At 43.1% G+C, this 16,328-nt stretch overlaps 1 pseudogene across 1 annotated transcript; it reads right to left on the bottom strand.

Moving 5' to 3' along the window:
* Positions 1–6,059: 6,059 nt before the first annotated feature.
* On the bottom strand, positions 6,060–7,640 carry LOC310771686 (UDP-glucuronosyltransferase 2B17 pseudogene; annotated as a pseudogene). The gene has a single exon. The product of its transcript is annotated as a UDP-glucuronosyltransferase 2B17 pseudogene (transcript).
* Between the last annotated feature and the right edge of the window lie 8,688 nt (positions 7,641–16,328).

Here is a 16,328-nt window from a genome sequence, read left to right as displayed (position 1 = left end):
CCCCAATTGGACCCCAATTCTCAGATTGGGGTCCAGGGACCCCCCAGGGCTCATTCAGGGGGTTCCATGGGTTCCCCAGCAAAAAAAGGGTTAATTTATTTTCACTATAACCATCCATAAGTAACACAATGACAGAATGTATGACTATTTTGTAGGGCTGTCCCCAAATTATTATTCTTTTTTTTGGCAGTCGAAGCTTCAATGACAAGTATTTGAATAGATTGGAAGCTTCGACGGGGGTGCGGGGCACGTAGTAACAATGAGAGGCCAGGAGGGGGTGCGGGGCACGTAGTAACAATGAGAGGCCAGGAGGGGGTGCGGGGCACGTAGTAACAATGAGAGGCGAGGAGAAAAATCAGACTTAAAGGATTTTCCTTTTTATTGAAAGGAAAATGGATAAAAAATGTGCAATAAGCACATCAAATAAATAATAGAAAGGAATTTGCTCATATACAGTACATACAGTACATACAGTAGGCCCTGGTGGCTGCATGGTCAAACTGTCTCAGTTTCAGTGCTGGTAAGTAATGTTAGATGAGAGCTGTGACGCACAATGTCCTTGTCTGAGAGAATAAGTAATAATAATGAATGTTGATGCATAATGAATAATGTTGGATTCCTATTTCAAAATACATTCACGAAGAAAAACGAAGCATTCGAATACTGATTTGGAAATCGATTACCAATGGCATCGATTGAAGCTTCGAAGCTTCAAAGCATTTGGGTCAGCCCTGCTATTTTGGTCATGGGTTTCATACACTTTCTGTAACAAAACATCTAAAAGCAAAAATCGTATTAGATCGAGGCCTGCGACAAAATCTTATCAAATGGGTCAGTGGTCTAATTTGTGTCAGTGTAGGGCTTCTTGACTGATATATACAGCATCAGTGCTCAAGAATACTGAATCTGCTTCACCGTTCTAAGATTAACATTGTGTGTTTCTCACAGAACTGTGAGCTTGGAATGAGCAAAATAGATCTACTGTACTTTCACTTTGGATCGTCCAGTACATTTTGCTGCTAATACTTCTAGACTTTTGCTGATTGGAAAGGATTGAAGTACTTTTTCCACCATTTCTGTAAATAAAATTCTGTTTGATATAAAAACACTCACCAAGATTGGCTCAGTCCTCGAATTGCGTTGATACGAGGCTGTCAGCGGATTTCTGACTCCCGCTATAGTGGTCTGGGCCGGAGCTGAGGGGACAGGACTAAAGTGCAGTGTGAGGTAGGCAGCGGCAGCTTGATTACGCAAGGCGAGCTGAAATAGCTTGTTACCTCTGCTCTGTAGATCTAGTGGTTAAGTAGAGGCAAGGCCGTAGCCACCGATTCAACATGGGGGGGACTCAAAAAAAACATTGGCCACTTGAAGCCAGATTAGAGGAATATTAACAGTAAGATTAGACTGTTGTGATGTCATTATTCACCTTTTCTCACTCACCTCAATGTCACCTCTCCCTCCATGCCCGAGTTGTAGCGGGCTCATTTTTAAAGCTAGAGCGAAGGTACTGATGATCTAAGGCAGTGGTTCTCAACTGGTGTAGCCTCAGGACCCACTATTTTCCTTGTCATGAAGTCGCGACCCAAATTTCAGATTTTTTTTTAAACCACTCAAATTTATTGCACAAAAAATAGTGCATTAATTTAATACACAATGCCTTCATGCACTGTTATAAACCTCAAATGAACAAAAAAGTGCAACAGAAGTGCAACTAGGGCTAAAAACCAATTGAAATAAGGCAGACTTGAATTACAGGCCTATATGTTTTTAAATTTAAACAAGTCAAACTGGTCATGCTCAGAAAGTCTTATTTGAACTGTATGAAATATGAAATAAAAGGCAGACTTATCTTGAATTACATGCCTATATGTTTTTAAACAAGTTAATAATAATAATAATAATAAAACAAGTTAACCTGGTCATGCTAATCCAGTTTCAATAGTCTGAATTTAACTAATATGAAATAAAAAGGAATCACAGGCAGGCTATATGCTTTTTAGTTAAACTGGTCATAACTTTTAATTAAACTGGGGCCATGCTAATCCAGTTTCAATCATCTGAATTTAACTAAAATTAAATATGAAATGAAAAGGCAGACTTCTCTTGAATTACAGGCAGAGCATATGCTTCAGCTTGTTAAACAAGTAAAACTGGTCAGGCTAATCCAGTTTCAATAATCTGAATTTAACTCAAATGAAATATCATTTTTTTTTTTTTTTTTGGGGGCCAATGTCCGCGACCAAATCAAAACGGCCCCGCGACCCACCTTTGGGTCGCGACCCACCAGTTGAGAAACGCTGATCTAAGGCATCCATTGATACCAACCATGATGCTAGCTTGTCAGTAAGGGGGGTAAATACCGCTCCAAAGTTAGAATAAGTTTTGGAAAGGGAAAACCAGGCATGATCCCTTGACCTATCACCTCAAGATATCTGAATAATAATGGGTTCTATGGGTACCACAGTCTCCCTTTACAGACATGCCCACTTTATGCTAATCCATTTTATTCTTAAAAAAAACATGCAGTTTTTTGCATGCATTATTAATGTGTTATTTTGCCTATTCTGAATATTTCTGCATATAGGGCCCCTAAACAATATTGGAATTGCAGAAATTGAGTGTGAGTGGAAAGCTGAGACTCTTGTAAATTCAATTAGCCCAATTTCATTCATGTGTGATGATGTTAGTCCACATCATCTACATTGTGTCTTGTGTCTGGTATGTGTGTGTTGAAGCTCTACTTTAGCAATACAGTCATGTAAATCGGTGGTATTTATTGCCATAGTAAATTTCACTTTGTATGTGTGTGTGTGTGGGGGGGACGGGGGCACTTCAAGTCTGGGTCACCCTGGGGCATCACACTGTGTTAATCCGGCCTTGATGATGAGCGCATCTGAAATAGTTTAGTCAGCGACTAACAAATCAACACCAGGTAGCAGCTTACATATCATTAAGGATAGAACAATAGCCATCAAGAAAAGCACAGCAGCTCACAGTATGAATGAATGAACTACTGCCCCTAATCAGACACACAGACTGGTGCACATTGTCCAACATGACTAACAAGACTCCATAACAAAGAGAAACCCAACAGTTAGCTACAGTACTTACTCACCCATTAGAAGTCCATGCCAGAGCCTTGCTCTGCTCCTAATGAACACCCATTTGAACCAACATTGCTACATTAGCATTTGAGCTAAACGAGCTATCAACTTAACACGTTCACTGCCAATGACGAGTTGAGTCGTCAAACAGAATCCAACCGTTCACTGCCAACGACGAGTTGAGTCGTCAAAAAAAAAAAAAAATTTTTTTGATGGTGCTACGTGGATCAATGCCCCCCGCGTCTCCTATGGAGATATTGGAAGTATTGAATGTGTATAATCTATTTTACCGACCAGCTAGGTGGCGACGGTGCTCTCCCGACAGAGAGAAAGTCAACCAAAAGCAGCCGCCTCCCGCGGCTGCTTCCTCCATTCTCAAGGAAATGGCTTGGCGATTTTACAGTCATCAGTCACCAGACTCGCCCGAGAGCGGCCGCGCCAGCAGCAGCACACGGGGGATTGCAAATTTGCATAATATATTATGGGTGAAACACACTTTGAAACGCCCGCAGAAAGGCCAGAATCGCACGCATTCCGAAAACCCAGAAACGAACGAGCCTCATTCTCATACTGTAGGCGGGGACGCTTACGCGCTGCTGCGGTGGGGGGTTCCAGAAATGGGCAGCATAAAGCCTAGAGTCGCACGGGGCTTCATCGGGGCTCTCAAACCCAAGAGACGAGTATGCCCTATCCACACTCGCTGCCAGGGAGGGAGGCTGCTCAAACTCGCAGCAGCAGCAGCAGCAGCAGAGCACACGCTTGTGACAAACGCAGGCTGAAAGCCACCAGACACGCCCACGGGGCGAGGAGTTTGAAGGAGAGGGCGTTCGGAACTATATTGTTTGGATGTCTGATCTCTCACTGATGCCAAAAATAAATGGTTAAAGTGACTGTTCTGCCTGTTTGATTGAATTTCACAAAACTGCGATTATCTCAGCTTTCACTCTCAGACGCTAAAACCATGCTGTACTCAACGGCTAATATCTACATAACTACTAACTCTACAAACTAACTCTTTTAGACAGAGAAAGCACACATTCTATTAGTACTTTTGTGAACTTTGTGTTCACAAACTCCAAGCAGAAAAGAATCCTCGGCTCTTGTAAAATGAGCCAGAATCCTCAAAAAACGGCTTGGCAGAAGCTACCTACAGCAAAAAAAAAACGGCTGGCAGTCAATGTGTTAATTTTAAATATCATGTGGACATTCTTGCCAGTAAACTGCGGCAAAAAATTGGATTCCTGTATAGGAACAGAGCCAGCTTCCCGATGATTAGTCGGAAAAGAGTGATTGAAGCAATTTTTCTGTCTGTATTGGATTACGGGGATGTGATTTACAGACACGCCTCTACTTCTATTCTTAAGCCCCTAGACTCTGTATATCACTCAGCCATTAGATTTATCACCGGTGATAAATATGATACTCATCACTGTGTTTTATATAATAGAGTTGGCTGGTGTTTTCTAGCACAAAGACCAAAATTGCACTGGCATTTGTTTTTATATAAAGCCTTAATTGGAGACTGTCCAGATTATCTCACTTCGTTACTGAAGTGGAAATCTGGCTACTATACTGTAGCACACGTGCCACCAACTGGCTCACTCTTATGATACCAAGAGTTCATACGGAACTTGGAAAAACTGCTTTTAACTACTGTGCACCTCATACATGGAACACCATTCAACAAACACTACAACTCAATACCCTGGTATCTTTCGGTCAGTTTAAATCTCTGATCACCAACCATTCCACCACCATAACCCGCACTTGTTTTGGTTGACCGTACACACTTTATATGTTTACCATTTATTATGTTTGCATTTTGTACATTTACTGTATTTATTATGTATGTATTTTTTATTTATTTTTTGTATTGTGTAATACTCGACATCATTGCAATGAGGCTTGTCCTCAATGAATTTTCGAGTTTAAATAAAGATTGAATGAATGAATGAATGAATGAATGAATGAAAAAAAAAGCCAACCAAAACCTAATCCAATGTTGTCAGTTTAGCAGTAGGCTCTTCCCCTTCATCTTTGAGCACTGCAATCTGGGCTTGCTAAACCCTGACTCATCTGCAATTAATTTATGTTTACTTTTGCTACTAAACCAACATCAGGACATCCAAGCAAGTTCTGACAGAGAGCAATGCCATTCGACCACATTGGATTAACACATTTGCATATTCCCCCCAGCATGCCTTGTTCCTTCCAAACCTTTGACATGAAAGTAATTAACCAAATTAAATGAGTGGTGGGTGGAAATCATCATTAGCCTATTCCTAGTTAAACATGCAGTTTTGAAACATTCAATGAAGACAAATAAAAAATAGACTATGACTCGACACCCTAAGTGATACACACATGTTATGAGAGTGGTATATATACCCATTACATCAATATCCGTGTTAGTGTAGAATGGTTAGTTCCTTGCTCTGCTCTCCCCTAGAGCGCCAACGCCACTAGACCACCACGAGCAGCTGTATCGTGCAGTGAATAACTGTTTTCTTATTTTTTACATCAATTTATTGGGGGGGACACATTTTATCAGGCTTAAATATTGGGGGGGGGGGGGGTTTGTTGTTCTCAATGTATATTGCCATTACGGCCTTGAGTAGAGGTGGACAGAGACATAGTTATCTGTATCTCTTCAACCAACAAAATGAGCTCTCTCTCTCTCTCTCTCTCTCTCTCTCTCTCTCTCTCTCTCTCTATCTATCTCTCTCTCTCTCTCTCTCTCTCTATCTATCTATCTTCAGTACACAAAATACAAGCACAGAAACAATAAACACATCTGAACATGAAAGAAGGGGGTTTGGATACCAGTGGCTGAGCAAGAGGGTCTCAGAATGCAGAAAACAAACTATCCTAATGTAATATAATATTGTTTCTGTTATTTTATTCAGACAAGTTCACTATGCAGACAATGTGAAATTACAACAACAATCTCATCACTTATTGCATTTTCACTTTCCTTCTTCTGAACACTCTCCGCCACAAAAACTTCATTGCTGAAATGAAAACAATCACTAGCAGCAAAACCACTGCCAGCAGAAAGGCTGCTACGTCAATGGAGTGGTACTGGATCTTGGACATCTTGTAAGACTCGGTCCTTAGGTGCGCCGCTCCTTTGTGTCTCATGACAAACTCGATCCAGAACATGGCGCGGTCCAGTGGCTTAATGGGCTGATCTCTGTGCACACTGGACAGCTTCTGCATGTTCTCCCTGTAGTACGGTGTGTAAAGCACCTCCTTCAATGCCTCCAGGAAGTTGTCTTTGTTTAGAGTTGCAATGTCCAGTACTTTGGCCACGCCTCTTGCTGTCATCCTGGAAAGGTTGTCATCCTGGTCGAACATGATAGGCAGGCCGACCAGGGGAACGCCGTGGTAGATGGCCTCGTGGAGTCCATTTGTGCCTCCATGGGCCACAAAGACTCTGGTCTTGGGGTGACCCAGGAGGTCCTTCTGGGGCAGCCAGTCCAGAATTAAAGTGTTGTTGCCCAGGGTGGACGGCCTTTTGCCTGTGTGCTTCCAGATCACCTTCTGTGGTAGTTGGGCGAAAGCGGCCGCGATGTGCTCTGCAAAGTCTTCAGGAAGATGACCCACCAAGGTGCCCAACGTCATTACGATGACGCCGTGTTCGCCGGAGCTCTCAACAAAGTCCTCCAGGTCTGGAGAAAGAGGCTTGGAGGGTTTGCACTGAAATCCTGCCATGTAGATGATGTTGGGCATGGTGGGGCGGGGGAACTCAAAGGTAAAGTCGTTCCTCATCAGCCAGATGTCTGCTGCTTGGAAGAGCTCCATGTAATGTACGTTGGGGCCGAAGTAACGATGGACCAAAGGAATATAGTGTGAGTCTGTGATATAAGCAATTTGAAAACGTGTGAGAATATAGAAAATTACATTCTTTATTCGCTGGGGAAATGTCATCTTGTCCGTCAGTTCTGTCCCTGGGATTGGGACATAGGAGAATGGGGAAGGAGCGATGGAGTGATGCGCCTCCCCCTGGACGGTCCACCTTACATTTAAGACAAGAGGAAGACCAAGATAATGAGCCAGGATCACCCCTCCTCCATGTGCAGGGTCTGTCAGAACCACATCATACTTGGCGTCTCGTAGGTTCTGCATCATTTTGGCATCCTCAAAAATATCCTCTATCATCTTAACGACGTGTCTGTAAATGTCATAGAACTTTACCACCAATTCGACTTCCAGCGATATACGAGCCCAAGTCGAAGCATCTGCCCGTCGAAGGGTGAGCATCTGGTTCACAAATGACCCAAAGAATTCCTCATCAAAACCACTGGAGGACTTGACGTTGATGGTCTTGTAGTTAGCGGAGTCAGCCTTGATGTACCAGGTGTCTTTTGGGCGTATCACTGTGATTTCATGACCTCTGGAGTGAAGCTCCTCGATGAGGACTTTCATGTTGATCCAGTGACTTCCATCCACAGGGAATACCAGGACCTTCCCTCCGTACACGCAGGGTGAAGAGCAGAGCAGCACAGCAAGCGCTGCCAGGATCAGTCGACTCATCTCTGAAAGACATTTTGACAAGAGAAGCAAAGCTGTTAGATCTATTTTAACCAAGAGACTCTGTTAAAGTGCTAATCTTAAAGATTTCACTTTCGTTCTCTTTGGCGGCTCCCATGTTGATGAGTGGCAATTGCAGGGGAGATCCAAACAGTGTTGCATATCGTCGCTATCCAATGAAAACCATATTTTTTTTAAATAGTTTTTTACTTTTTACTATAGATGGAGTATATCCATTCTCCTCTATCTACAGGTTTTGACATCTAAATGACCAATGAAAACATGTTTTATTCGGTAATCTATTTAACACGTATCACCATTGGATGCTAGAGCTGCCCATCACACCGCATATTTGAGAGCAGAACCTCCATGCTCCTCCCCTACCTCATGAGGAATTTCCCGGAAAGGAGCAGAACTGAACGTCGCTGTGTGTTTCTGGCTTTCTGGCATCGTCTCATTTAAACTCATTTAAACTATGCAAATCGAAGTGGTTTCCGATGAGAATACTGTTTACGTTAGTGAGAGGCGGCTCTCATCTGCAAGGCGGAGCCTCTCTCTCGGCTTGTGAGGCGTCTGCAGCCAGAGCAGCAGTGAGCTGTCTGCAGCCAGAGCAGCAGTGAGCCGCCTGCAGCCAGAGCAGCAGTGAGCCGTCTGCAGCCAGAGCAGCTGTGAGCCGTCTGCAGCCAGAGCAGCAGTGAGCCGTCTGCAGCCAGAGCAGCAGTGAGCCGTCTGCAGCCAGAGCAGCTGTGGCATGTGCCCTTGCGCTCCATAAGGGTTGCAGCCACGCGCGGCTGCTCAGTAGGGGAGAAAGTACCCAAACTCGGACTGATAATCCTGTAACATCATTTGAGCTTATTCAGGTAAGATATTAATAATGTAATGACACATTCAGAGAGAAACTGTCATTTACAGGGGTGTCAAACATACAGCCCGGGGCCAGATCCGGCCCCCCAAAGGGTCCAATCCGGCCCAAAGGATGACTTTGCGCAAAGTGTGAAAATTGCACTGAGAAGTCCTTCAATCCAATATGATGTACTTGTGAAGGCTAAGAGGTGCCAGGTTTCAGGGGCAAGTGAAATATTAAGTAGCCTATTCATGTTATCTGTATTAGTCACTAAATGGTCAGCTATTTTCATTACCTTTGCTCGACTATAGAGAATTGCACCATTGCCATCAATTGTAATCAGGGGTGTAGTGGTAAATACAGAGGTGGGTAAACTATCCAAGGTGAGTAGTTTACCCGCCTAGTCCCCCTCATTGATTGACACAGTTGATCTGAAAATAGGTGAGTATATTATCTGCCTCATTTCAAAGGAGTGGGCAAATTGCTTTTACCCTCCACTACACCCCTGAGTGTAATGCACAGTACAGACAGTAGATCATGTGCTTGATGGTAGCTGAGATAACCCTACGTGAGAACGTGTTCTTAAATGTACCTGTAATTCTTTATACTAAAAGAAACAATTTTGAGGTTTTGTCATTTATAGGTCATTATTGATTATTGATTTTCTTTGTCTGGCCCACTTGACACCAAATTGGGTCGCTCGCATGTGCCCCGTGGGCTAAAATGAGTTTGACACCCCTGGCTATAATGAAGACATGTGGCAACTTTGACGATGTGGTGTTCAGTATTTTAAGAGCGCAGTTTTTGTTCGGCCATAATAAGCACCTGGAATGCTAGCAGGGAACAGAAAATAGTAGCCTGTTATCCTACTTCACAAAAGAGTTGTCGGGAACCTACAGTAATGCGAAGGGCGAGTCTATTGCGTTAGCTCCGCCTACCCACTCTGGGGTGCCTCCACAGACACCAAGTTCATAAATGCTGCAATATTGAAAAGGCAAAGGCTTCCATCAATGGGCCATAGACTCAATCACTATTGTGTTAACTCAGTCTGTTGTAGATAGTGACATTTATTTACATGAAAATCTTTGAGATTATATATAACTTTAAAGCCACAATCTGTTGTTTTTCTAGTTTGAGAAACTGCGCCCCCACCTAAATGCTACACTTCCCTGTTTGTACGTTAGAGATATCAGCCTCATTTTACTGTTTCTGCTTGTACTCTAGTTTGCTTACCTTTCTGCTGGTTCGCTGGAGAGAAAGAAATTCTTTCTTTACTTATAGTATTTAACCCTAACCCAGATCCTCCTGGACCTGGACCAAGCTGCCTTTACTTATAGTATTTAACAGACAATTGGACTCGAGTCATAGGGACTCGGACTCGAGTCGCAAATTTGACGACTTCCGACTCGACTCGGACTTGGAAGGTAAATACTTGAAACTCGACTCAGACTTGGAAGAAAATGACTCGAAACTCGACTCGGACTTGTGACAAGATCAGCCGAGTGCACCAGCTGGGCGTACGCCTAGGTTTACACGCTACGTCCGATGTAGAACTCAAAGTTACGACTAACTTAATTTTATGACTAGTGCACCCTGTATGCGCTGCGTCTGTGTATGGAGCAGGCGTAAAAGTTACACCCAAATGCGTAGCTACTCACTGACAGCTGTCTCATCTTGATCTGCGCGTGATGCGGCCGGAATCTTCTCCAAAAATATCGATCGATATGTGCTGTAAATAGACGAAAGCTGATGCGTCGGAAGATCTTTCAATTTCTTCCTGACTTCGTCAACTGCCCGCAGTGCGCAGTCTGCCATCGCATTCAGTACTGATTGCACTTGTGATCAAACTGCTTGTGTTGGCGCTGTTAAATTGAGCTGTGAGAACGTTTCTATGCTTTGAATACAACTCTATAAGTTTGAGCTGAGTTGGAGCTGTCTGTCAGCTGTCTCGAGCTCGTCTGAGAGAAGTGTGTTGCTTGGCAACAAGCACGTATTAACGTGAACGCGCACGTCTGCAGCCTAAATAATCTCTGCCTTGTCATTTTTTCTAACCTGTGACTCGACTTGACATAACCTGTGACTCGACTCGAGACTTGACTTGAAATAACATTGTGACTTGACTTGACTTGACTTGCCGACAAAAGGAAAGACTTGGGACTTGCTTGAGACTCGGGACCAATTGACTTGAGACTCGCTTGGGACTCGGATCAGAGGGACTTGGACAATTGTCTGGTATTTAACCCTAACCCAGATCCTCCTGGACCTGGACCAAGCTGCCTTTATTTATAGTATTTAACCCTAACCCAGATCCTCCTGGATCTGGACCAAGCTGCCTTTATTTATAGTATTTAACCCTAACCCAGATCCTCCTGGACCTGGACCAAGCTGCCTTTACTTATATTTAACCCTAACCCAGATCCTCCTGGACCTGGACCAAGCTGCCTTTATTTATAGTATTTAACTCTAACCCAGATCCTCCTGGACCTGGACCAAGCTGCCTTTATTTATAGTATTTAACCCTAACCCAGATCCTCCTGGACCTGGACCAAGCTGCCTTTACTTATATTTAACCCTAACCCAGATCCTCCTGGACCTGGACCAAGCTGCCTTTACTTATAGTATTTAACTCTAACCCAGATCCTCCTGGACCAAGCTGCCTTTTACTTATATTTAACCCTAACACAGATCCTCCTGGACCAAGCTGCCTTTACTTATAGTATTTAACCCTAACCCAGATCCTCCTGGACCTGGACCAAGCTGCCTTTATTTATAGTATTTAACCCTAACCCAGATCCTCCTGGACCTGGACCAAGCTGCCTTTACTTATAGTATTTAACCCTAACCCAGATCCTCCTGGACCAAGCTGCCTTTACTTATAGTATTTAACTCTAATCCAGATCCTCCTGGACCTGGACCAAGCTGCCTTTATTTATAGTATTTAACCCTAACCCAGATCCTCCTGGACCTGGACCAAGCTGCCTTTACTTATAGTATTTAACCCTAACCCAGATCCTCCTGGACCTGGACCAAGCTGCCTTTACTTATATTTAACCCTAACCCAGATCCTCCTGGACCTGGACCAAGCTGCCTTTACTTATAGTATTTAACCCTAACCCAGATCCTCCTGGACCTGGACCAAGCTGCCTTTACTTATATTTAACCCTAACCCAGATCCTCCTGGACCTGGACCAAGCTGCCTTTACTTATAGTATTTAACCCTAACCCAGATCCTCCTGGACCTGGACCAGAGTCGCGCACCAGGTCGGGTACCCGTGGGTACCTGCTGGGTACCCGCACAAAATTAGTGAAACGCATTAAAAAAATACACTTCTGTAAATTACCGGGTTGGGGCGCGGGGAAAAATGAACAAAATACGGGCGGGTAATAGGTAGAACAACGTAGGAGCCATGTATGTCTGCGGGGCAGGGTGGGTTGCGGTACTGATTGGTCATATGTGCGGGGGGCGGGGGCGAGGGCGGTATTGCAAGTCACGGGGCCGGGTCTTGAAAATCAGACCCGCGCAGGAGTCTGACCTGAACCAAGCTGCCCTTTCCATATATTTAACCCTAACCCAGATCCTCCTGGACCTGGACCAACACACAGCGCACAATTGCTCAACTTCGCATCACTGATGACATCATTGTCACATCATCACTGATGACGTCATAGACGTTGTGACATCAGTGATGCCATCAGTGCCTATGACAACAGTGATGTCATAAGATGATTTTGGTCTAATATGACATTGTGACATCATCAGTGGGACAAAAATTTAAACAAACAGACAAAGCCCACTTGCTCCCTTTTATATATGATGATGATGATGATGATAGGGGTTTTGATTGAATACTTTATTGAAACAATGGCACGAGAAATACAGCGTAAGACCAGATTCATTGAAACAAAAGGAATAAAACACAACAAAGCCCGAGGGCTTATTTCCATTGTGGTCCTAGACGTGAAGCAAATGGAGTGAGTGTATGTGTGCATGTATGAGCGCGTGTGTGCGCGAGGGACATTTAACAAACTAAACATTATATGCGTTACACACATAAATAAATACAGGAAAAACCATCTATATGTATATACATACATATAAATACATAATATACAAAAACACGCGTACACACTTCCACCCCTGTACACATACCTAAATACACACATAAATATACATGTAAAAAAAAACAATACAACCTTTACACTTCTGCAATAATCATTTCGAATCAATTTTTGCAGAAAGGGCCAACCTTAGGGGCCGCTCTGTAGCCACTGTTTTAAGGTGGACTTATACGTGAGTTTGGACCCTAAATCTTTTATATTTTCGGGGAGACTGTTCCACAGAATCGCTGCTGAGTATAAAAAAGTAAATTTACCTATTAAGGTTTTAAATTTAAAAGGAACAACGTTGTTTGAGCTTCCCCTGGTGGAGTGACTGTGCACCTCGCTAACCCTCAGGAAATAGCCAGAGAGGTACACAGGGGCTTTCAGGTTAATGATCCTGTGGACCATACACAGCTTGATATGAGAGACCCTCTCCTCAACTCTCAGCCACCCGAGACTGAGGAAGTGAGAGCGGAGGAGAGAGGCTCTGGGGTGTAGGCCCTGGACAACCCTCACCAGTTTATTTTGGGCCGTCTGAAGTCTGGTTTTAAGTTTGGCTGCAGTGGATGTGAACCACGAGGAGCAGGCGTAGTCGAAATGGCATTGAATTAGAGCATTTGCCAGTATCAACAGCGTAGCACTGTTTATGACTGGGGAGATGCGAGCTAAAAATTTGGTCTTTTGATTGACCTTAGAGATAACTTTTAAGGCCATCTTTTCGCCTGAGAGCTTGTTGTCCAGGATACATCCCAAGTAGGTGATCTCCTCCTTTGAGGGTACGGACACGTCATCGTGTCACGATACTCAGTTCACGATATGATACGATACACGATATTGGGTTCACGATAACGATACGATACTTTAACAATATTTTTTTGCGATCGATTTGTAAGTTGAGGGTGCATCCTCCATGCTAATTTGAGTAATTTCACCATTTTCATCCTCTGTGTCTGTAATGTCCCTCGTCTGTTCAAACAAAGCAATGAAAAGGAGAGCGAGCATGCAATCAGATGCAGATCAGTGCCACCATGTTCAGCTTATTTTTCTCACGATATGAGATTTCATCTCAACGATACATATTGTCACGTTTTGATATCGCGATATATTGTGGGACGATATATTGTGACATCGCTAGATGATGATAATGATGATGATGATGTTTATGTGATTTAAAGGCAATGGCCACAGCCATTGTTGTTTACTCCTCGGTGCAGTCTTGGCAATGACAGTTGACAACGGCTCGTCCCGACCTTGGGCTGTTTATTGACGCTGATTGGTCAATCGTTAGTTCCACTCAGCACTCATTGGCCCAGAGGGATAGAAAGTTGGAGAAAACACATGCATCTGACGATGCCAGACACACAAACACACACACACACACACACACACACACACACACACACACACACACACACACACACACACACACACACACACAGACCACAAACTCAAGTCTGTGGAGTGGGCAGATTCCAAGGTCTGGACCCAGGCTAGGTTATGCATCAGCATCACCTTACTTTTCAAACTGAAAAAAGATGGTAGGTGATCTGCAACGATTAGATGAATCGATTATTCAATCGTCAGAAATCGATAATCGTTTGACTACTTTTTTAAGAAAATAAATACAAAAAATCAAATGTAAATGTGAATATTTTCAGACTTCTTTAGTTTCTATGACAGTAAAATGATAATTGTTGGATGATGTCATCTTGGGCTTTTGGGTAGCTACCAGATCCCAGCACAGAGTCTGTCTGGCTGCTATGTCGTTATCTGTTGTTCCATTGTATTTTTATTTATTTTGACTCTGTCGTGTTTGGAGTCTACCGCTTCTGCTAACGTTAAGTTGTGTTTTGTCCCTGAATGGCATCTTATACGATTACTCGATTCATTGTTGGAATACTTGATTACTAAAATAATCGATAGCTGCAGCCCTGAGGTGATCCCTTCTTAAATGACTGTGTTGGGTTTGAGCCTCCCAACATTGGGCTGCTGAGCGTTAGTTCCTAACGTTAAATTATCCCTAATGACAGCATTGGACTGAAGAAGTTTATTATTGTGAGAATTTGAGTTAATTTATTACTGCAAAGGTGGAGGGACTTTGAAAACATGCGCGATGCGGAGTTGTCTTTTATTGGACAGGTAAAACTTGCTAACACACACACGCTCAAACATTTGCTGCAGTAACGTCAACTTTATTATTTTCTGTGTATTTTCCCCCCTGACAGCGCGGGGGGTTGATGCTTTTGCCACGACCACATGTCACTAATTGTCATTTCCACCATAAAGATGCATCTCAGCAGAATAACGTTATTTGATGGAGAGAAAAAGTCTAGTGGAGTTTCACTAGCGGCGACGCTAACGTTACTGAATGAGCTATAGGCACCTATCTGTAACGCAACATGATAACATTAACAAACAACTGTGGCTAGCGCAGTAACTAGTTGGTTACTAATTTTCTGGTTAGCGTTAGATGTGTCAGCTGCTGCTAGTCTCTGAGTTAGTTGATAACAAGATGTTGATTTCATCTGTTACCTGACTCCATGATACTAGTTCTGTAATTCTGAGGGATATGTTTTAGATGTAACCATGTGCAGTGGGATGTTTCCTCTTCACTTGATGCTGAACTGTAACACTAGCGTTAGGTGGTTAGCCTAGGCAGGCTAGGTGTTGTCTGACAGTATTAATTGGTGTGTTTTCATAACAGTAGGCTATCGGACCATCAGCTCAGTGGGACAGGAGGGGTGAGAGGTTGAGTGGAGCTGAGCTGTGTGATTGGTGGAAGAGAACCTCCTTAGTTGGGACATATGTTTGACAATGTTGTTGTAGTTCCTGTGGCTGTTAGCTATTATTGTTATACTGATCCCTTAACCTACTTGTTTGACTCGATAAAAAACATCTATATATTAATTGTGATTTATTATAGCCAGTAATTTTCATACGTCTCTGTTGGCATACCTACGTGGAACCTTATAACATCAGCCCAGAACACAATTCATGCATCATTAGGCCTACTGGATGTTTGGGAACTTGAGAGTGAAATGAGTGTGATGTACACACTGTCTGCCGTTTTTTACATGAAAACCCATGTGAAGCGACGGCACGGCGGGAAAAAAGCGGACACTCTAAAAAGGCCGAAATAGCTAAAATAGGCATTGAAAAATTTTCAGTCAAACTTTTTTTTTTGCTTTAACCCCTGCATACCGTAACAGTACCTAAGTCTTATGTTTTTTGTTTGTTTGTTTTTAAGATTTATTTGGGGAATTGTCATGCTTTATTATTATTATTATATTATACAGATTGGAGCCGGAGTCGCTGCGGAAGACTGAGCCTTATGGTCTGCTTAGTGAGCCACCGGAACACCCCAACTTTTCTCTGTTTAAAAGGTCAAAGTTCTTGAATAGCTTTTACTTATGTCAGCCAAAACTAGAACAGTAAATTGTGTTCATTTACCAACAATACTTAAGTCAGAACAGGTCATTTTTCCACCTTTTTGGCATGGCAGGACACACAGCTATATAGTTTTGGTCCGACAGGCATCAGTCTCCAAGGAGTTTAATCACACTGGAACCTGGTTTGATCTGGTGTGTTACTTTGTTGCTGTAAGTGTAAGTAGGCCTACTTCTATACTTTTACTGATGTGAACTTTTGAATGCATCAACTTTACATTTAAATGTAGCCTATAGGAGTATTTTTCTATCGCGGTATTGCTACACTTACTTAGGTAAAGGATTTGAATACTTTTTCCA

This window comes from Poromitra crassiceps (assembly GCF_964638095.1).
Source record: "Poromitra crassiceps genome assembly, contig: HAP1_SCAFFOLD_1035, whole genome shotgun sequence".
Classification (NCBI taxonomy): Eukaryota; Metazoa; Chordata; class Actinopteri; order Beryciformes; family Melamphaidae; genus Poromitra; species Poromitra crassiceps.
The sequence above is the reverse complement of the archived record's forward strand: the minus strand, read 5'-3'. Positions and strand labels throughout refer to the sequence as shown.